Source organism: Bos indicus, chromosome 13 (assembly GCF_029378745.1).
Source record: "Bos indicus isolate NIAB-ARS_2022 breed Sahiwal x Tharparkar chromosome 13, NIAB-ARS_B.indTharparkar_mat_pri_1.0, whole genome shotgun sequence".
Taxonomy (NCBI): Eukaryota; Metazoa; Chordata; class Mammalia; order Artiodactyla; family Bovidae; genus Bos; species Bos indicus.
Window position 1 is genome coordinate 25,006,141 of NC_091772.1, and position 22,559 is coordinate 25,028,699.

The following is a 22,559-nucleotide window of genomic DNA, read 5'->3' on the forward strand; positions in this document are numbered from 1 at the left end:
TGAAATTGTGGCAGCTTATGTCACGAGTACATTCTATTCATCATGTAGTTAACTTCATCCACCTGGTGGGGGTTTCAGTATCTACAAACCAGCTCACGGGATATGACTCAGAATATTATTCCTAGCCCTTGAGAAGGAGCTAAAGGTCCTTGACTATGCTTAATTGGTGGTGGTGGTTTAGTTGCTAAGTCATGTCCAACTCTTGTGACCCCATGGACTGTAGCCTGCCAGGCTCCTCTGTCTGCCTGATTTCCCAGGCAAGAATACTGGAGTGGGTTGCCCTTTCCTTCTCCGGGAGATCTTCCGACTCAAGGAGCAAACCCAAGTCTCCTGCGTTGCAGGTGTATTCTTTACTGACTGAGCCACCAGAGAAGCCCATCCTTAAGGAGTACCTTTTTATTATCTGGTCTCCTTTGACTGTTTTCCTTTGTTTCCATGTGTTGTCATGTCTCCGATTAAACTTATCATTTGGCTAACAGTTTTCCACAGACAAAAAGCAGGCTGAGGATGTGGGAGGCAAGGACCATAGGGGCCCTGCTCTGTTTCACAAACACTGGTCTTGCTGATGGTCCTGCGGGAATTTCCCCTAGGCAGAACAAAGTTGAAGGGGTACATTTGCAGAGAAAAAAATTTAGACGAGGGACATGATAGTTCTGAGGGTTTTTTTGGGGTCAATTGTGGACATTTCCCTGTAACTTTAAGATTTTCTGACAATAAATGCATTGGAAGGAAGCAAGGTATTACTATGTATGCAGAGTGGTAGGTATCTCTTCTCTGAGTGGTAGGATGTGGCTGAAGGTCAAACAAACTATATATCTTTCCCTTCCTGCCACACCAGTGTGCTCACCTGTGAGTCTTTGTTACCTCACGTGTCTGTAGCTGTTTGGTTCAGTTGGCCAGGAACAAACAGTGATGAGGGCAAGATCACTCCTGTGTAGTGATCCCTTCATTTTGTTCCTTAGGCCGCAATCGATTAGTGACCCCACAAAATACACGTTCTCCCAGAACCTCAGAATATGACCTTTCTTGGAAATAGGTCATCCCAGTGAGGCTATAGACAGGTATGCTTCCAGGTCCCCCAGAGGGAATCAGCAGTCTACCAATCAGGAAAAAAATGCATCTTCACAATTAAGGGGCTTCCCTGGTAGCTCAGCTGGTAAAGAATCCGCCTGCAATGCAGGAGACCTTGGTTTGATTCCTGGGTTGGGAAGATCCCCTGGAAAAGGGATAGGCTACCCACTCCAGTTTTCTGGCCTGGAGAATTCCATGGACTGTATAGTCCATGAGGTCACAAAGAGTTGGACATGACTGAGCGACTTTCACTCACAATTAAAGGGACGTGTCCACATCCATCCCTACCAAACAGCAACTCATGTTCTCTGCCTTAGAAACAGTACTAGGGTCTTCCCTGGTGGTCCAGTGGTTAAGAATCCACCTTCCAATGCAGGAAATGTGGGTTCAATCCCTGGTCAGGGAACTAAGATTTCACATGCTGCAGGGCAACTAAGCTTTCATGCCACAACAAAGTCCAAACAAAGCCCTTTCTTCTTTCTAAAGAAAGACAGAAAGAAAAAGAAAGAAATGGCACGTCCAGAACACAGACTTTCAATGTAATCTCTAAATTCAACCACCTCGACAGTGCAAAGTCTGATAAAATACTGAGAAAGCCTTTTCAGAAGCCAGGCTTTTCCTCCAAGTGTGTCCTTCATGAGGGATGTGCACGACTGAAGATAATGGAATCCACTCTTTTAAAAGGGATTTTGCTCATAAAATCGTTAGAGGGCCAGAGGATCAGGACCAAAGCTGGGCCTCAAAACATGGTTCCTGCAACTTAGAGGGGTAATATGGTGTGGGAGGTGAGAGGGAGGTTCAAGAAGGAGGGGACACATGTATACCTATGGCTGATTTATGTATATGGCAGAAACCAGCACAGTGTGGTAAAGCGATTATCCTCCAATTAAAAATAAGTAAAATTTGAAAACTGGCTTCTGAAACAAGCCCCTGTAGCAGACCTGGCCTCCCTCAGTCACAACGAGAAGATGAGGACCCCGGAACTGCAGTCCCAGTCAGTAACTCCTGGATTGTGGCCTTGGGGGGAAGTTTCCAGACTGCTGTAGGCTGTCACCACACCTAGAGCTCTGGGAACACAGAGTCCTGGCTCCCTCCAGAGTGGAAGAAGATGACCCCAGAACTGTTGGTGGGACCGGCTACGTGATCTGTATGGCTACGTGCAAAATGAAAATGCAGGCCCCTAGTTCAGAATTATCAAGAATCAAGACAGCGACCAAGTTAGACCAAGTATGGGACCATCTAGACGTGGGTCTGTGTGACAGCTCCGGTCACAGTGCTGGCCCCAACTGTTGCCATATTGGCTTGCTAATCACCCCTGCAGAGCAGATGCATCCTGGACGGTTGCTCGTCCCCACTTACATCAGGACCAAATCCACGTCTGTGAGAGCGTGGAAGCCCACAGAACCCTGCCTGCAAGAGCATCTCAGCAGAGTGTCCTTTCCAGTGATGTGGGCTTTTCTCTGAAGGAACAGTCTAGAAGGAGCTGGGAAAGATTCTGAGAGCCCTCTGCTTATCTAACCAAATATGCAAACTCCGGAAGCAAAGATGCCTTTTGCAAAGCAATGTCTTCTCCCTGTGTTATTTTGAGACCCGCCCTGCTTGGTTGTAGCTTTTCACTCACAACACCTGACACACAGCCAACAGAATGACGCACGTGTCTTCTCTGTGGGAGGCACACGTTGGGCCCTGGGAGGTGCCGGGGTGACGAAGGAAGATGAGGGTCCCGCTCACTCCCAAGTGGGTGGCAATGAAGAGTTAACACCTGAACAAGCAAATGAGATGGTTTTTTCAGGTATTTCTGGGGGCAGAGTTGCCATACTCCAAAATACACCTCAAAGCCATCCTCTTCCTTGAACACTGTCACTGGTACCATTTTATCCCAGCCAACACCATCTCTCAGCTGATCTCACTTTCACTCTTACCTCCCTCCAGTCCCTCCACCACAGCAGGGTTAGAGAAATCCTTTTGAAAACATAAATCAATTGTAGACATTCCCCTGCTTCAATCCTCCCTGTAGTTTTTGGCCTGCCGTTGGAAAAAGTCCAAACCTCCTTATCATCCCTACAAGACCACACACCGTCTGATCATCGCCTGTCTCTAACTCACCCCCACTTGGCCACTATGCTGCCCTGGTGTCTTTTTTGGGGGGACAGGCCAAGTTCCTTCTGACCTCTGTCTTTGAACTTACAGCTCTTATAGTTCCCTGGACACCACAATCCTTCTCAGCTTCTGGCATTCAGCTAACACATCACCATTTCAGAAAGGTTATCTTGGGACCACCCTCCCCAGGACAGAATCCCCACCCACCTCACCGTTACGCTACAGCCTGTGCTTCTCCCTAAACACGTCACAATCTGAAATTATCCTGTTTATATGTTTCTGGGTTTCCCCTTCGTTTCCAGGAAGCCGGAAACTCTGCCTCTCTGATTCAGTCCTTCACCCCAAGCTCAGCACAGTGTCTGGCACATAGTTACAGCTCCAGAAATATTTGTTACTGGGCTGACATACTGACAGATGGATGAGGGAAAAAATAGCTACATTCACTGGGTCTACAAAGGTGGATCAGTGTTCCGTATTTAGGGAGAAGTCACTATACCTAAACCTGAGCAAGAGGACTTCCCTGGTGGTCCAGTAACCAAGACTGCACGCTCCCAGTGCAGGGTACCTGGGTTCAATCCCTGGTCAGAGGACTAGATCCCATGTGCTGCAACTAAGACCTGGACAGCCAAGTAAATATATATAAAAACAAAACAGAACCCGAGCGAAATTTGAGATCACTGGGGGCTTTGGGAAAAGTGAAGCAGAGTTCAGAGTGACAGGCAATAATCAAATCATGCAAGTCAGCTGTTTGGAAAAAGTGCAGACTGGCTTCAGGGTGAAAAAGCCAGGCTGACAACAGTCCAGTAGCATGGATGACCTCACACTTGTTTACGGGTTGTGTTGAGGTTATTCTCTTCCTGAGGTTATTCTCTTCACAGGGTGAGCATTCTCACAGTGAAATCGCTTGCTCCCTGGGAACAGAGGCCCTGTCCTTCTCTGGTGACTCCTGGTGGCCTCAGTAGCACCAGAATGGCTCCCTGCTTCTTATCCAAGCTCCCCAAACACATGGGTACTAAGTGCTGAAACAGCTCTGCTACTGTCCTTGAGGATTTTCCTCTCAGGTTGATTTCCCAGCTTCCTGCCCAGGCCCAGATCAGGGCAGACAACTCTCTGGATTCCTTGGGGCTGAGGAGGTTCCCGGATGCAGGTTCCCATTTTAACACTGGTAAAGTCCATACTGGGACAACTGAGTCACCCTTCCACCAGGCCACAAGAAAGAAGGTATTCAACATCCTTATTTTCCTCAAGGTCTTAATCCTGACAGCTTGCTCCAGCCACTTCCTATTGCACATCCTGACTTGTGATTAATCTTCATTATCCCCCACCCCCAACTTATGGCTTTATGGTGCTTCTCAAAGCCCTGCTTCTCTGGCTTCCCTCCTTGATGATGTCCGGATTCTGCCTCTGACTCTGTCATCCTACACCCCCGTATATTGTCTAATCAATTTTTTCCCCAGAAGCTCAGGGTTCCACCTCTACCCCAGACCCCTAAGAAACCCTCCTGCCACATCTACTCTGGGAGGAGTGGGCGAACATTTAAGGACACTCCTTAATTACAACTATAATGATACCTCTGACTACACAACTCAGGGGAAAAAAAAAAAGTCTAAACATTCATAGTAGACTAGTGCAGGGGTCCCCAACCTCTGGGATTAATGCCTGATGATCTGAGCTGGAGCTGATGTAATAATAATAGAAATAAAGTGCACAATAAATGTAATGGTCTTGAATCATCCTGAAACCATCTCCCCACTGTCAGTGGAAAAATCGTCTTCCACAAAACCGGTCCCTGGTGCCCAAAAGGTTGGGGACCCTGATCTAGAGACCCTTTATCATAAGGAAGACGGATCTGCAAGTTTTTCCTGTAAAGGGCAAGACATTAATCTTTTAGGTTTTGTGGACTGCATGGTCTCTGTCATAACTACTGAGCTCTGCCACTGTAGCAGGGAAGCAGCCATAGACTGTATGTGAACAAATGTTCCAATAAAACTTTATTTGCAAACACTGGCAGAGGGCCTGATTCAGCCCCTGAGCCCTAGTTTGTGGATCCTTTATATAGAATATGCTTCCAGATAATTTTAAAAATTTCTTTCTTAAGTCCACAAAAGTTTTCTTTGTCCCAACACACAGATAGCCCATAGCTTTACATACAACTTACACACCTCCTTCTGTCTTCCAAGCTTCACCTCCTTTAATCATTCATTCTGTCACTCAGCCAGTCTTGTGGAAACATTTGCCTCAATAAAATAAGTTCTTCCACAAACACATTGACACTGAAAGATCATGTGGAACTTATTTTTAGAGAACATTTAGCACCAGTTTGTAACATAAAAGCTGGATGTGGAGTTCGAGTGAATAATTAGGATAATCGAGATTAATACCTAGTTGATGCTTTGTCAAAGGAACTGCTAGATTAATAGGGTAAAATTCCTCTGATGGCCACTAGTGACCTCACTGTCACCCGCAAATAGCAGTTTTAGAGGGCAGTTTTGAGATATTCACTGTTTCTGGTTTTGTTTTCCAAACTAAAGAGTATTAATCTGTGGGGTGAATGGGCAGGGCTCTGTAATGATGAGTGGCTTACTAGACCGCTTCATTCATCAAATGTGCAATTTAATATTCCTGAACCAACCAGGTATCTTCAGAACTTATTCTGAGATGTGCTATCCTTAGAAGTATACTTTCTTTTTTTAACTGAAATATAGTTGAATTACAATGTATTAATTACTGTTACACAGCAAAGTGACTCAGTTATATATATATATATACACATACATTTGTTTTCATTATAGTTTATCACATTATAGTTTATAGTATTTCGTATAGTTAACTATATTGAATATAGTTCCTTATGTTATAAGAAGTACACCTTCAAATGAAGAAGGGTGGAAGGGGAAAGGAAGCATTGGTAACATTTTAAATTAATTTCAGGAATGTGATTACAAAGTACACAGGCTTGGAAACTGTTTATCTCAGATAAGAAATCAGGAGGTGAGGAACTTGCCCTAAAACTGGTGGTTAAGACTCAGAACTCCCAATGCAGGGGGCCTGGGTTCGATCCCTGGTTAAGGAACTAGATCCCACATGCTACAACTAAGACCCAGAGCAGCCAAATAAATTATTTTAAAAAGAAAGAAAGAAATCAGGAGGTGAAGATGAAGGGACAGGAGGGGAAAAAAGGGTGGAGTAGGGGGAAGAAGCCTGTGTTCCAATGGAACATCCAGCAGAATGTCCTCATGTGCATTTACCTGTCCTGGAGGTCAGATGTGGTGAAACAGGGACTGTGGCAAGTGGGGCACTCACATTCTCTTGACCCTCTTCCTCCGAGTCCTCTCGGTTGGGGGGGATTATTGCAGAATCAGAGACTTTTCTGCAGAGCAGCAGCAGCAGCCCATGTGGGCTCATTGCTGAGCAGATACTGCTGAGTCTAGAAAACAGAGAGCCTTAACAAGTAAATTCCACACCCCCTCGAATTTGTGCCTCGGTAGGGAAGCCTCAGCAGGAAATCCTCCATATGTTTTCCTTTACTACAAGGAGCTTCAGAGTATGAGTTCATTTCTCTTCAAACATCCTCGTGTTGCTGTAAAACTGCACTGGCTGGATGATGAGAAATGCTACCAGGAACACAAGAGGACGCCCACAGACGGAGATAGGAGAGCAGTTACTCTTCTGAATTAGATATTAGTTTGGGAGAAGTTTTATTTCTCCTTTGCTGCTTACATTCTGGACTTCGTGGCCTTTTTTCATTTCATTTTATTTTGTAAGGACAGTCTTTTGCTTTTGACTGCTTCCTAGTAGAGCTTGGATACGGGGAGAAATAAATATCAAAAGAAGATTTCTCAAAGATTTGTCCTATGGAGGAATGGAGTTTACCCTGAGGACCAAAGGATTATAGCTCAGGTTAGTCTTTGCTCTTAAACAAAAAAAGACGTTTGAAATTCTGGATTATTTTTAAAATATCACAGGCAAGTAAGTACTTTGTCTTTATTGTTTTCTTCTCTTCCTTTTTAATCGCCTAATAAGCGTCTTCTTTGCATATTGTAATCTCAATGACGTGAACAGTTGGATTCTAAATATAAGTAAAATGATTTGCTAGCTCATAAATTACTTACAATATGAGATATGAAATGTTCTGCTTTTAACACTGTTTAGGAGGTAGCAGGTAATATTTATAGCAATGTTTATGTTTTTATGCCAAGAATCACTTAATTTCACTAGTGTCTCAAATGAGTATCTTTTGCCTCATTTCCTCTAGTAATATAGACTCTGTTTTAGATTGAAAAAGAAGCCAGTAAGAAATGTCCTCTGAAAAGAGCATGGTTGCCCTGACAGGCAAATCAACTTTGGTGGACTTCTCTAGAATATTTAGGGAGATTTGCTGTAGGTCCTGTAAATCTCCAGGGTGAAAATCGTTACAGCTCTGACTCTTGTGAACCTTCTTTTGAAAATATGATGAAATCATGTAGCAAACGTGGGAAAAAAAGTCTTAATGGCAAAAGGGCATTGAAACATTAAAATATTTCAGCGGATATTATCTTTTCTTGATTACACTATTAAACTGAGCTCCAGCTGCGCATGTGTTGTTGCCTCCTCCGGATTCCAGGAGTCAAGAGCTGTCAAGCTGATCTAGCAGGATCAGGGGAGGAAACTAGATGTGGTCAAGATGTCCTGTTTCCCTCCCGATTCCTAATCCCCTTCAACTCCCCACCTCTGCCCTCCCCTCCTGATGTGGTAACTGCCATCAGTTTACAGGAGGATGGCTACCTCCCCAGCAATTGTAAACAAAGAGCTGGCTGCTTTCAAAGTTAGGCCATGTCTGGTTGATCTTTGGACGAGAATGAGCAATCAGAATGAGCTGGGCTTTCTCTGCACTCTAGTTCCCCCACTGCCACCCCTAAAGCCATCATCCAGGCCACAGTTCTCTGTACACCAACTGGTCTGAAATGATGTTTTCAAAAGAAAGATAAAGGAGAAAGCCCCTTCCATAGATGGAGGGTGTTGCGTTCCTTCCTCCCTCCAACTCTCCCTAGTCTGTAGAGACAGTCTGCCTTGTCCTCTAAGAAGCATGATTCCAGTTCATCACTGGTTTCCAAAGCCAAGTGCTCCCGGCACTGGCCTCGTTACTGAGTAGCCTGTCAGTTAAAGATCATTATCTGCCAAGCCATCTGTTATTTTCCCTTAGGAGAAGATGTTATTTCAGTTCCATAGGTAGCTTTTAAATTTTTCCCTACATGTTGTGTAGCAGCTAAATGTAGTCCAAGGGTTAAGTCCTGTTGAGAGCAACAGGAATCTGTGGCCCACTTTTGAGAGTGTTAGTGGTAATGGTGTAATCTTGGATGGCCCAAAAGCGTGGGGTGAGCTGGGACCTGAGAAAAATGCAGCCACGTGAGAGTCTGGTCTTTGCTCTCCTGGAAAACTGTTACTTTTATAGGAATTACTTGCTTTCTGATTTAGTTGTGCCTAAAGATTTGTGCTTCTTTTATGGGGCATACTGCTGCTGCTAAGTCGCTTCAGTCGTGTCCAACTCTGTGCGACCCCATAGATGGCAGCCCACCAGGCTCCCCTGTCCCTGGGATTCCCCAGGCAAGAACACTGGAGTGGCTTGCCATTTCCTTCTCCAATGTTTCCTTCTCCAATGCATGAAAGTGAAAAGTGAAAGTGAAGTCGCTCAGTTGTGTCCGACTCTTCGCGACCCCATGGACTGCAGCTTACCAGGCTTGTAGTGTTGCCCTAATTGCCCTGGTTATGGAGGCTGGCTACCCATCAGTGAGGGCAGTTTGGGGTCTTGACCCTTACAAAAGAGAGCCATAAAGAATATGAGCTTTCCTACTTGTCACACTCCTCCTTCACCAGTTAAGAAAAAGATTTTGCCTTATTTAAGCGTGCTATTATCTACCTGCTAAGTGAGAGTGGACCTCTATAATTTCTCTCCCTCAATAATGGAAATTACATGCGTCGTCGTTATTGCTTTAGTCACTAAGTCATGTCCGACTCTTGGCGACCCCATAGACTGTAGCCCACCAGGCTCCTCTCTCCGTCTATGGGATTTCCCAGGAAAGAATACTGGAGTGGGTTGACATTTCCTCCTCCAAGGGATCTTCCCCACCCAGAGATGGAACCTGTGTCTCCTGCATTGGCAGGCAGAGTCTTTACCACTGAGCCACAAGGGAAGCCTGGAAATTACATTGCTGCGTTTCAGAAGCCATCAGGTCATCAGGTCATCTGCAAGCTTGGAGATTTTCCTTTGTAGAAAGAAAGCTTCCTTTGCCTTGGCTGCTCTTGTATAAGCTCATGGTTGGACAGATCTGAAGTGCTGTGTCCTGTGGTACTAGCAGGTGACGATGATGATGACACCAAACACGTATTGAGCGCCTTCTTTTGCCAGGTGTGATACTAAATATTCTATGACACATAGGACATTAAATTTTCCCTGCCTTACCTGTAATGCATGTAGTGCAGAGAGCCTCCTTCACAATGGAGGAGAAACAAAAAAGTTCAGCAGAGGAGGTTCAGTGGAGGAGGAACAAAAAAGATTCAAGAAAGGTTCCTATCAACTAGCATCCTGTCTTCTTTCTCTTTGTTGTCTTTGTTTCTTTCATTCACCTAATGACCAAGGTTACAGATTGTCCAGGCTCCTTTCTGTATGACTTTATTTGTGGATAACATTTCTGAGAGAGCATAGGCAGTGGCCTGGGTTGGAGTCGGGGAGAAACTGGGACTTCAGCAGTGAGCATTAGGACTTGTATTGGAAATGGATCTCGTTTCTCTGTGCTCTGCCTTAGACTGTCTGTAAAGTGTGACTTCACCTCACACCATGCTTTTCTGTCCTTCACTATCTGCGGGGTTATGGGGATAATTAAACTGTTGGCTAAAAGCATCAAATTCCTGGGGAGAAAACAGCACATTCATGAGCAAGTGTGTTTAACTGTTCGTGTCGGGCTGGAATTTCACTGAAAGCAAATCTGACGCTTAGAACGGTCTTTCAAACTACCAGCAGGTAGAGAGTATGGAGGAGAACGTTCGGATTTTTTTTTTTCAATCATAAAGCATAGATTTTCAGTAAATTTGCTATTGATGCCTACTGTTATAAAAATTTTATTAACATAACAAATTGGAAGAAGCTGGTTTATAGGTGATGATTCAGGACAAATGACATATGAAATAATCAAGAATAAATGAGTGAAGAAATAATGCATTTATAAATTAGGAAATGGAAGTCTATGGGGACTTAACACTATTTTTTTCTTTTTGTATTGTTTCTGGGTCATGGAAACATTTTAAGCTAATTTGCTGCCTTGATTACATCTTTGATGTAATCGATTGTTTATTGACTACCACTTAGGGCATTGCTTTCTGGGATAATCCATGACTACATTTGGGAACAAATGTATTACTGTAAGGTGAGTATGTATATTTGATAAGGAGAGAGAAGAATTGAATTCAGAAATACTATCCGTTCACAACTTGAGAATCGCTGAAATTTGAAACTAGGGTAGATTTTGAATCATCTTATCCAACTCCTTTACAGTATGTATGAGGAAACTGAAATAAAAAAATGATTTACAGGTCATTAATTAGCTAACAGTTAGAACTGGACATGGAACAACAGACTGGTTCCAAATAGGAAAAGGAGTACGTCAAGACTGTATATTGTCACCCTGCTTATTTAACTTCTATGCAGAGTACATCATGAGAAATGCTGGGCTGGAAGAAGCACAAGCTGGAATCAAGATTGCCAGGAGAAATATCAATAACCTCATATATGCAGATGACACCACTCTTATGGCAGAAAGTGAAGAGGAACTAAAAAACCTCTTGATGAAAGTGAAAGAGGAGAGTGAAAAAGTTGGCTTAAAGCTCAACATTCAGAAAACGAAGATCATGGCATCTGGTCCCATCACTTCATGGGAAATAGATGGGGAAACAGTGGAAACAGTGTCAGACGTTATTTTTCTGGACTCCAAAATCGTTGCAGATGGTGGTTGCAGCCATGAAATTAAAAGACGCTTACTCCTTGGAAGGAAAGTTATGACCAACCTAGATAGCATATTGAAAAGCAGAGACATTACTTTGTCAACAAAGTCTATCTAGTCAAGGCTATGGTTTTTCCAGTGGTCATACATGGATGTGAGAGTTGGACTGTGAAGAAAGCTGAGCACTGAAGAATTGATGCCTTTGAACTGTGGTGTTGAAGAAGACTCTTAAGAGTCCCTTGGACTGCAAGGAGATCCAAACAGCCCATTCTAAAGGAGATCAGTCCTGGGTGTTCTCTGGAAGGACTGATGCTGAAGCTGAAACTCCAATACTTTGGCCACCTCATGTGAAGAGTTGACTCATTGGAAAAGACGCTGATTCTGGGAGGGATTGGGAGCAGGAGGAAAAGGGGACAACAGAGGATGAAATGGCTGGATGGCATCACCGACTCGATGGACTTGAGTCTGAGTGAACTCCAGGAGTTGGCGATGGACAGGGAGGCCTGGTGTGCTGCGATTCATGGGGTTGCAAAGAGTCGGACACGACTGAGCAACTGAACTGAACTGAATTAGCTACAAAACTAGGATGAGAATTCTGGCTTTCAAACCCAATGGCTTTTTTGTTCACTTTTCAGTTCTATGTTTTTAATATATAATTTTTTTCAACTATTAAAAAATAAAGATATGCCCCCATGATCATGCCAATTGCATTACTCTTTTGCCTTTTAAATATCTTAATATGAAATATCTCAAATACACAAAAATGATATCTTGATTATCTGCATACCCACCACCAAGATTATATGTTATTTTGCTATACTTAGTTCAGATAATGTATAAAATATAATGAAAGTGAAAGTGAAAATTGCTCAGTCATGTCCAACTCTTTGTGACCCCGTGCAGTAGGTCAGAGTACTGGAGTGGGTAGCTTTTGCCTTCTTCAGGGCATCTTCCCAACCCAGAGATCAAACCCAGGTCTCCTGCATTGCAGGCAGATTCTTTACCACCTGAGCCACAAGGGAAGCCCAAAATAAAATGAAGCACATTATAAATATGCTCCCTCAACATTTCCCCTATTTTCCCTCCCAAGAGACTAATTATCCTTAAGTTGCTACATATGATTCCTATGTACTATACTTTAGTATTGCTATGTTGTGTGTGTTAGTATATGTGTGTGGAGGGTGGGCTTTCAGTTCCAGACATGGATGTATATATATATACATGCTGCTGCTAAGTCGCTTCAGTCGTGTCCGACTCTGTGCGACCCCAGAGACGGCAGCCCACCAGGCTCCCCCGTCCCTGGGATTCTCCAGGCAAGAACACTGGAGTGGCTTGCCATTTCCTTCTCCAATGCATGAAAGTGAAAAGTGAAAGTGAAGTCGCTCAGGTTGTCTCCTTGAAAGTTACACAGTCGTGTCCGACTCCTAGTGACCCCATGGACTGCAGCCCACCAGCCTCCTCCGTCATGGGATTTTCCAGGCAAGGTACTGGAGTGGGGTGCCATTGCCTTCTCTGATTCTTCTTCTTCTTCTTCTTCTTCTCATATATATATGAGGTCATATCTAATATCTATTTGTGGTTATACTGTTATTTTGTGTTCAAATTTTAAAATATATAAAGCATTGTCTTTTATACTTATATATTCTTTATATTTATTCAAAGTTGTTTTGGAGATATATCCATGTTGATAGATAGGTATCTAGTTGATTTTGTTACAGCTGCAGGATACTATCACATTACATAAATAATCCAAAGTTGATTTATCTGTTTTCTTACCGAGGCATATTTGCACTCTCTCGGAAGTTTTGATATCCTAACAGTACAGCTATGGTCTTTATGCATATCTTCTTACACTTCAGCTAGAATTTCTCAAATCAGAGTTCAACCTAGAAGTTGAATTGTCAGGTCATAGGGAGACACATCTTCCCTAGAGATTGTGAAACTCTTCTCCAAACTCGGCTGGTTTATTTGACCACCAACAGTGTTGAGCAGTAGTTCTGAACTCTGGCCACAGAAAGAATCACCTAAGCAGTATTTTAAAATCACCGATGCCTAAGTTCCACTTCAGACCCATTAAATCAGAATCTCTGGGGATGAGAAACAAGACTGATATTTTTTTCCAAGTTCTCTGAGTGATTCTAATGTATAACTGGGATTAAGAACCACTGACTTAGCATTTCTGTTTCCCCGTGTCTTTTCCAACACTGGGTATTATCAGACATTTTGTTTTGTTAATCTCTTGAGTGCATGGACTTTGTAATTACTGGTGAAGCTGAGTATGTTTCTGTAATGTTACTGAGCATTCTAGTGCCTACCATTGAGAACTATGTGTGGTATATTTTACCTATTTTTTCTCTTTAATTATCTTTTATTATTGATTTGTAGGCACTTTCTTTACTTTCTGGACAGTAATTGTGAGAGGGGACATATAACTGGCAAATAGCTGCCCTGGTCAATAACTTGTCTTTTCACTTATTTGTGTTATTATCATATATAGTAGTTTAAAAATTTAAGTATGGTTAAATCTGTCAATATTTTCCTTTATGGGTTGTATGATGAGAAATCTTAAATATTTTCCTACATGATTTTGTAAAGCTACTTTTCTATCTTCAAAAAGTTTTATGGTTCTATTTTTTCCCAATGAGGTCTTGAATCTGTCTAGAATTTATATTTCTGTATGATGTGATGTGTGATCAAATTTTACCTTTATTTTTGGTTTTCCTTGGTATAACTTATCTTTCCTTGGTGGTTGCTCTTAAGATCTCTATTGACCTTGTAGTTTTGTTGTTTCACTACAATACATCTCATAAATTTATCTTTTCTTTATCTTGATTTCTTCCTAACTCATAGGAATCATACATTTTGTCAATTCTGGGATATATACAGGCATATATCTTGGAATCTTGATGCTTCAGTAATTCTGTTCACTGTCTGAAATTCATATTAGGCATGTTGAATTTTTTTGTTCAATTTATGCTGTCTCAACTTTATATTTATCCCTTTATCTCACTTTGCTACATTCTGAGTTGCTTCCTTAAACCTATCTTTCATACCCAGGGATTGAACCTGAGCCCTCAGCAGTGAAAGCGCCAGCTCCTAACCACTGGCCCATCAGGAATTCCTTCACTTGTGTCTAAAGAGCTATTTTACCTCTCCATTGAATTTCTCATTCCATTGCTGTAGTTTTCATTTCTAGATAGTCTGCTGCTGCTGCTGCTGCTAAGTCGCTTCAGTCGTGTCCGACTCTGTGCGACCCCATAGACCGCAGCCCACCAGGCTCCCCTGTCCCTGGGATTCTCCAGGCAAGAACACTGGAGTGGGTTGCCATTTCCTTCTCCAATGCATGAAAGTGAAAAGTGAAAGTGAAGTTGCTCAGTCGTGTCTGACTCTTTGCGAGCCCATGGACTGCAGCCTACCAGACTCCTCCGTCCATGGGATTTTCTAGGCGAGAGTACTGGAGTGGGTTGCCATCGCCTTCTCCGGTAGATAGTCTACCTACCGTTATTTTAATACTATGTCTTTCTTTCCATATGGTTTGTATTTTATTTAGTGTTAGTTGTTTAAAATTTATATGAAATAATCTGTTATTTTGTTCATTTATCCAAAAGTTTTAGAATTCAGAGTCTTCTATTTGTTGTGCCTGGTGGTTTGATCTTCTGATGGATTGTCTCTTCATGTGATGTGTGATTTAGGACAATGAATTCATTGTTAGTAGGGAATCCTGTATAAAAATGTGCAACCAGAGTGTCTCTTTCAGGGACATTTTGTATTTGGTGTCCTAGGATTAATCCTTAGGCTAATTTTTTGACTCAGATATTCCTGGACCACACATACAACCCTGATTATAAATTCTGACACTATCTTTTCCCATTGCTTGGTAAAGATCAGACAGGCATTATTGTGTCCAGTTGCTGGGACTGTATCACCTGTCCGTACCCTTATATAGGAATTTAAACCCAACCTTCTGGGTTACTACTGTTCAGTCTCTCAGTCATGTCTGACTCTTTATGACCCCATGGACTGCAGCATGCCAGTCTTCCTTTCCTTCACTATCTTAGGGAGTTGCTCAAACTCATGTCCACTGAGTCGATGATGCCATCCAACCATCTCATCCTCTGTTGCCTCCTTCTCCTGCTTTCCATCTTTCCCAGAAGCAGGGTCTTTTCCAATGAGTCAGCTCTTTGCATCAGGTGGCCAAAGTATTGGAGCTTCAGCTTCAGCATCAGTCCTTCCAGTGAATAGTCAGGGTTGATTTCTTTTAGGATTGACTGGGTTACTGGGCCCTGTAAATTTCACTGATGCAGACTACTATCTGTGCCCTTACCACACTGCTTTTTAGATCCACAGATCTTACACCCGGCATTCTCTTTCTTTTTGCTTGCTTTTTCTCTCACTCTTGCTCTCTCTCTCTCTTTTTTTTTTTTTTTTTTTTGAAAGCTCAGTAGTGCATTTATTAGGAAAAGAATGATGTCTGTTTATCTGTTATTTCTGAGTATTTGTAGTGGGAAAGTTTTCAAATTTTATTGAGAAAAAAATTTCAGAACAAGGAGTCCTACTTTGACCTTTTTGACATTAAAAAAAAAAGCCTAAGAATTTCACAAATCATATGCTCCATGCAAAATTTTCTTGCCAGCTTTTGTAGAAGTGTAGTCTATCCAAAAATCAACTTGGAAATCATTAATGTGCCCTTGAATGTTCTGCTGTATAACTGCTGAGGAGTTGCATTCTTTTGAACTAACACAATAAACTCAACCACCGCTCGGTGTGTGGAGGATAATGGGATGGGGAGGGGCTATATCCTAGTTTGAAAAATTTGTGGGGAGTGTGCTGCAGAGGAACAAATAATATTTTCTGAAATAGTGAGAAGTCTTTAAAGGTTATAATGAAAATCCCAAAGCCCTTTCTGACCATAGAATTCTGTGATTTTTCTACTACCTTGAGAAATTTTCCCAACAAATCTCATAGCCTCTGAGCAGCTTTGTAACAAATCATAAAAATCAAAGTTGCTTAATTCTCAGGATGCTTGCCTGTTCTCCTTCCTTCACCGTAGCATCTAAGCAAGTCCACAGACATGAAAGGAACTGTATTCAACTTTTATTGCTGTAACTTTTCCTCAGTCTGCTTTGTCCACACGTGATTTTTATGACATGCCAAAGAACACATTGCCAAACAAAATAATTAGTGGACTAAAGAGAATCTTAACTGTTGAATCCTATCTAGATATGACGTATTTCAAAATATACACTGTTGGAAGTTTTTATAGTTTCTGTTTAACATGAAATAAGTTTTTGATATTTTACTCCAAAACTCTCTTTGGAAGCAACAACTTAGTAATAAGACACAGTTGAAATAAAAACAAAGGATTCATTTTTAAAAAAGAACGAATATTCTTTCAACACTCGATACCCAAAGTTATTTCTGAGGCCTCACCATGTTATTTTAGATTAAATATCTAAAACAAATTATTACAAAAATAAACCCATCCCTTCACTGGGTTTCATTCTGTGTTTAGGCTGAGGTGGAGTCTGTTGTTAGCTGCATGATCAGAGCACAGACGCTGAGTCTTTTTATTTTCTTAGTTATGAATTACCGTTTCAAACCCTCATCAGCGGTTTACAATGGCTGTAATCCCTACCAAAACAGTTGCTTCTCTGGATTGTAAGTGGTTTGCCAGAACATTAACCTCTACTTGACCCCGGATGGTCACAGGAGGGATATACAAGGGTCAATGATAATCATTTATAGAAAAATTATCAAATATGGACTGTACACTAGATAATGTTACTTGCCTTTAAAAATAATTATAATATGTGTGTCGTTTAGAAGGACTGGGATCAGCAAGGCTAATGAACATGTTTAAATCCTTATCAGCTGGAATGTAAAGGGCTGGCTCCAGAAAATGCTGACCTCAGAATTTTTCTGCAGCTTGTGTCAATCCAGTATGCTGATGCACATGACCTACTGATGTGAGGCTTGGCAGGCCATAGAGGCTTATTCACCCATGCGGGATGTGAAAGGGGCTTCCGGGCCTCTCCCTGTGCTGTGCATTCCTCTAGTTCTCCACCAAAGCTTTTAATTGGCATCTGTGACTAAGGAGCATACAGTCCCAGGAGGAACGGAACACAGTTTTCCATCACCAATTAAGACAAGCTCTAAGCCCCAAGCTTATCAAGCCTGAACCAGGAGTAGCTAGGGCCAAAGGCTGCAGATAAAAGAGTCACTAGTAGTTTCATAAACCACGTTAATAATTCTGCGTTAACAATAAATAACTGCATGTTTAGTGTTGTTACCTAAGCTCTCATAGCCAAGACCCTCACTGGGCCTGGTCGTTAAAAGCAACGGAGCTCTTTTAAGCAGAATCTGAATTAAACCTGCTTTACCTAAAATTTCGTCCAAAGACACTTCTCCAAGTAATCTTCCCCTCTGTGTAGGGAAGCCATGTCATTCCGCCTGGGTCACGTGGGATGAACACTAGAGGAGGGTCGTCCTGAGCTGGTGAGAAATGTACAGAAAATCCCAGGGCAGATGGTTCTGCCTTAGGATTTTGGTTATTTTTGTTTTTCAATTTAAGTTTTCAATTATGTGCCTTGCTGCAATGTAACTAGGGAATAACTAGATTAGAGGAGAAGCAGGACGAAGACCTCATATTCATTACTTATTATTTAGTTTTTAAAATTAATTTTTATTAGAGTATAGTTGCTTTACAATGTTGTATTAGTTTCTACTGTACAACAAAGTGAATCAGCTATATATATATATATATATATATATATATATATATATATATATATTTTTATCCCTTCCCCTTTGGACTTCCTTCTTATTCAGGTCACCACAGTGCATTAAGTAGAGTTCTCTGTGCTATACACTGTGTTCTCATTAGTTATCGATTTCACCCATTATTTATTATATTTGGTTAAGGATGTCAGAAATATAAGGTCATTAGAAATCAGTAAGTTGCCGGACGTATGGGGAGGTGTACGGGGAGGCAGAGTCATACCCCTTGCCTAAGACTTTAGCAGGGTTGTTTGAAAGGACACTTGAAGTTCCCATTTGACCATTGTTATGTTGTAGACTTCATACTTCTAAATTTCGTAAGTGAATATAGAGATAAACAATAAAGATATGTTAAATGTCCTTAAGGTATATAGCCATTCATTTTTAATTCTAAGGCTGTTCTTCCTCGTTGATGATCTGGATTTTACACAGCCATCCCTCTGCTATATGACTCTACTATTTCTTGTGTTCGATACTTGTGTCCTGCCATTTCTACTTCTGTCTTAATCCTTTTTGCCCATCCCTGGAGGCCTGGGTTAAACTTCCTTTCATCCTGTGTAGATTGGCCACTTCATTCCAGTTGTTCATTGAGCTGCTTTTAAAAATTTTTATGTATTCATTTACTTATGGTGGTGCTGGGTCTTGTTGCTGTGCGTAAGCTGTCTCTAGTTGAGGGCAGTGGGGGCTACGCTCTAGTTGCGGTGCACGGGCTTCTCACTGTGGTGGCTTCATTTGTCATGGAGCACGGGCTCTAGGCACGTGGGCTTCAGTAGTTGTGGCTTGTGGGCTCAGTCGCTCTGGCTCACAGGCTCTAGAGCACAGGCTCAGTAGTCGTGGTGCACAGGCTTTGTTCCTCCTCAGCAAGTGGGATCTTCCCAGAGTAGGGATTGAACCAGAGTCTCCTGCATTGGCAGGCAGATTCTTTACCACCAAGCCACAGGGAAGCCCCTGAGTTGTTCTTTCTTTCCTCTTTTGTGGCATTCCACTGACCCATTGTTGCTCTTCATCTGGTCCAGATTCATGGGTCTCATGGGTCTCTGCCCATATACCCTGTCCCACATTACCTCTGACACCTGCTGCCTCCTTCTTTCTTTCTAATAGGACTTGCATCTCCCTGCTAGTTGAGAAACTTGTTGATCGTTCCCTCCTGCCATCTTTCACACAAAATATTTCTTTGGACACCCCCTTGGCCCTCAGTATATAAATTATATCTCAACCTGTCCACACAAACTTACTTGATTTGGAACTATTGGGTATTTGAAGTGTGACTTGAGCAACACTCCTTTCCTATGTTAAAATATGTGTGATTGACATGAATTGAGAAGGCTGGATTTTGCTAGATACCGGATTATAGGCTGTTGTAAGGCAGTTACCAGGTTTTATGTTCTGTAGCATTTCCTGTGAATCCATTAACTTTTAATTTGCATAATCAGTATCACAACAGCTGATGGTGGTACTGACTCCCTAAATGAACTTCTAGCAAATACAGTTGGAAGAATACCCATGGGGTTCCAGTGTTATACTTTAAGAACTAAAAATTATAAAGAAATAAGTATTCAGGAACCACCCCCAAACTGATAAATCATCCAGATGCTCCTAAAAAAAATCAAAATAATATCCTTTTCATGCACCTAGTGATTGGCATATTAAAGTTTTCAATAAATATTAAATCTATCATCATTGGAATATGTTTTCAATACTGTGTGGTTGATCACCATCACCAACTTTTCCAGCAATTTTTCTATGAAATCTGTAGCTAGTTTATAGGTATGTCAAGAATCCCAAAGCCATTGTGAAATCAATGCAGCAATTGGTGGTAACAACTCCTTAAACTGAAGATCTTTAACCTAAGAGTGCAAGCTTCCATCTTCCTTTGGTATGCTTAAAAGATAAAAAGCTAACATTTTTCAAGATTGATGAAATAGTGATAACAGTTCTTCCTCGTGAAAGAATGAAAATATACATCTTTAGATTGCTACATGAATGATTTAATTCAAACATAAAGAATGATTACAGTTCAGTGTTATGAAATATTGAAACAGATAGTAATAGAAAATATGCAATCGCTGCAATCGCTTTTCTTATATTTTATTAAAAATAGGATAACACATGCTGACCAAGATGGATTTTGAGACTAATTTAAGCTCTACAAATGTAGGATTTTATACTCATCACTAGTAGTTCCCCTGTTCTTTGATTACATGGTGTTTCATCCAAGGTACTTTTAACTTTAGAACACTGAAGCAAAGATATTCAAAATCAGCCTTGGAATTTAATACATCATCTCTTTCACCAGAGACATTTCACTGATCCTGTGTTATTTAAAGGCCAAATGGAACTGTTATGGTGAAAATCTGAAAAGAATGTCAGAACTAACACAGTATGGAGATCACATTTTCACAGAAATAATGATTCCAAGTCTTGTAATTTAATTTGCATGGTTGAATGAATTTGTTTCTCTCCTCCTCCAAAAATACAGCCTACTACATCCCGAACTGCAGTCCTTCAAAAAAAGAGGCCAAGTCCCAAAGTTAGTATTCCACAATCTCGCCCATTCTACAACTTCATACCCAGTAAATATTTTTTCTTAAAAATGAATTCTAAACCTACAAGCCTGTTGTTTCTGAGGAAATGATGGGAGAAGAAAAGACTTAGTCTATATTTAACTAAAAAGGAAGTCACTTAACCTAAAAAGAGTTACAAAATTTATATATCAGGTGGGAGCTTGTAAACTGTCACATAAAGAAATAGATCATGTTACCTGGAACCCAAGCAAATACACTGTTGATACTTTCTCTGGAGAGCTGACAAAGGAGAAGACAATGGCACCCCACTCCAGTACTCTTGCCTGGCAAGTCCCATGGACAGAGGAACCTGGTAGGCTGCAGTCCATGGGGTCTCTAGGAGTCGGACATGACTGAGTGACTTCACTTTCACTTTTCACTTTCACGCATTGGAGAAGGAAATGGCAACCCACTCCAGTATTCTTGCCTGGAGAATTCCAGGGAAGGGGGAGCCTGGTGGGCTGCCGGCTATGGGGTTGCACAGAGTCAGACACGACTAAAGTGACTTAGCAGCAGCAGCAGGAGCAGCAGCAGCAGCAGCGGGAGAATTTCCCTAAGTTGCTTTTATGAGTATATTATGAGAATCTAGACGTCTTTGTTAGTTAATGGGCATGTGTGCTAACTAAGTCACTTCAGTCGTGCCCAACTCTGTCTGACCCTGTGGACTGTAGCCCTCCAGGCTCCTCTGTCCATGGGATTCTCTACACAAGAATACTGGAGTGGATTGCCATTCCCTTCTCCAGGGGATCTTCCCAACCCAGGGATTGAACTCTTATCTCTTACATCTCCTGCATTGGCAGACGGGTTCTTTACCACTAGTGCCACCTGGGAAGCCCCAGTTAATGGGCATAGTTCTGTAATAAACACTATCCACATTTCAGTGGCTTATCACTAAAAGGTGTGTCTATTATTCACATTGTCTAGAAGAGTGAGGATGAGGAAGGTGGGAGGGTTCTGCTCTAAGAAGTCACTCAAGGACCCAAGCTACTTACAACATGTGGCTTTGCTATTTCCAGGGCCCCTACCTTCTCTGCATTTAGCCCACCAAAGGGAGCCAATCACAGAGGACTTCCTGGGAGGTTACCTCGGGCTACACCTGCAAGTGGTTGTATGGCCCTTCTGCCTTCATTCCATTGGCTGGAACCCCATCATAATACCTCATTTAACTGCAAAGGACACTGAAAAATGAAGCCTTAAATGGCTGCCAAGAGAAAAAAGAAATAGGATCAGATGAACACCAAGTAGTCTCTCTCACATATATAATAGTTTTGAATTGGGGATCATTAACAGGGTATGCAAAAATAGCCCCATGGTTGATCTTTAATGCTAGTAGCTATAAGAAAACATTGGACCAAGGATGCCCATCCCAGGAAGCAATAGCTATATATTCCCTACTAGGGAGGATGTTCAATTTTAGATGTTGTGAGAAATGTAAGATGATTCAGATATTGTCTGTATCCTCAGGCAGTGTATAGTCTGCTATAGGAGTAGGCTATCTGTATAACTAGCTGCATTCTAGCTGGTATCACAGGATGTTAAATTGGAAGTGTCTAGGAGATCAGTACTGGGTGTTCATTGGAAGGACTGATGCTGAGGCTGAAACTCCAATACTCTGGCCACCTCATTCGAAGAGTTAACTCATTGGAAAAGACCCTGATGCTGGGAGGGATTGGGGACAGGAGGAGAAGGGGACGACAGAGGATGAGATGGCTGGATAGCATCACCAACTCGATGCACATGAATTTGGGTGAACTCCAGGAGTCAATTCATGGGATCGAAAAGAGTCGGACACGACTGAGCAACTGAACTGAACTAAACTGAGACTCTTACATCTAATAGAGGTGAAATTTCAAAGTTAAATCAAGGTGGATGTTTACAAAGGATTTAAAATATGTTTAGTTCAGTTCAGTCACTCACTCGTGTCCGACTCTTTGCAACCCTATGGACTGCAGCTATGGACCAGGCTTCCCTGTTCATCACCAACTCCCAGGGCCTACTCAAATTCATGTCCATTGAATTGGTGATGCCATCCAACGATCTCATCCTCTGTCGTCCCCTCCTCCTGCCTTCAATC

General features: G+C 41.9%; 1 protein-coding gene across 1 annotated transcript in view; it reads left to right on the forward strand.

Annotated features, from left to right (window-relative positions):
- The first annotated feature begins 6,582 nt into the window (after positions 1-6,582).
- KIAA1217 (KIAA1217 ortholog) overlaps positions 6,583-22,559 on the forward strand; it is a 436,407-nt gene continuing 420,430 nt past the window's right edge. The window contains exon 1 of the mRNA XM_070802061.1: positions 6,583-7,071. The gene's annotated coding sequence lies outside the window, so the exon portion shown is untranslated. The remainder of the gene's footprint in view (positions 7,072-22,559) is intronic.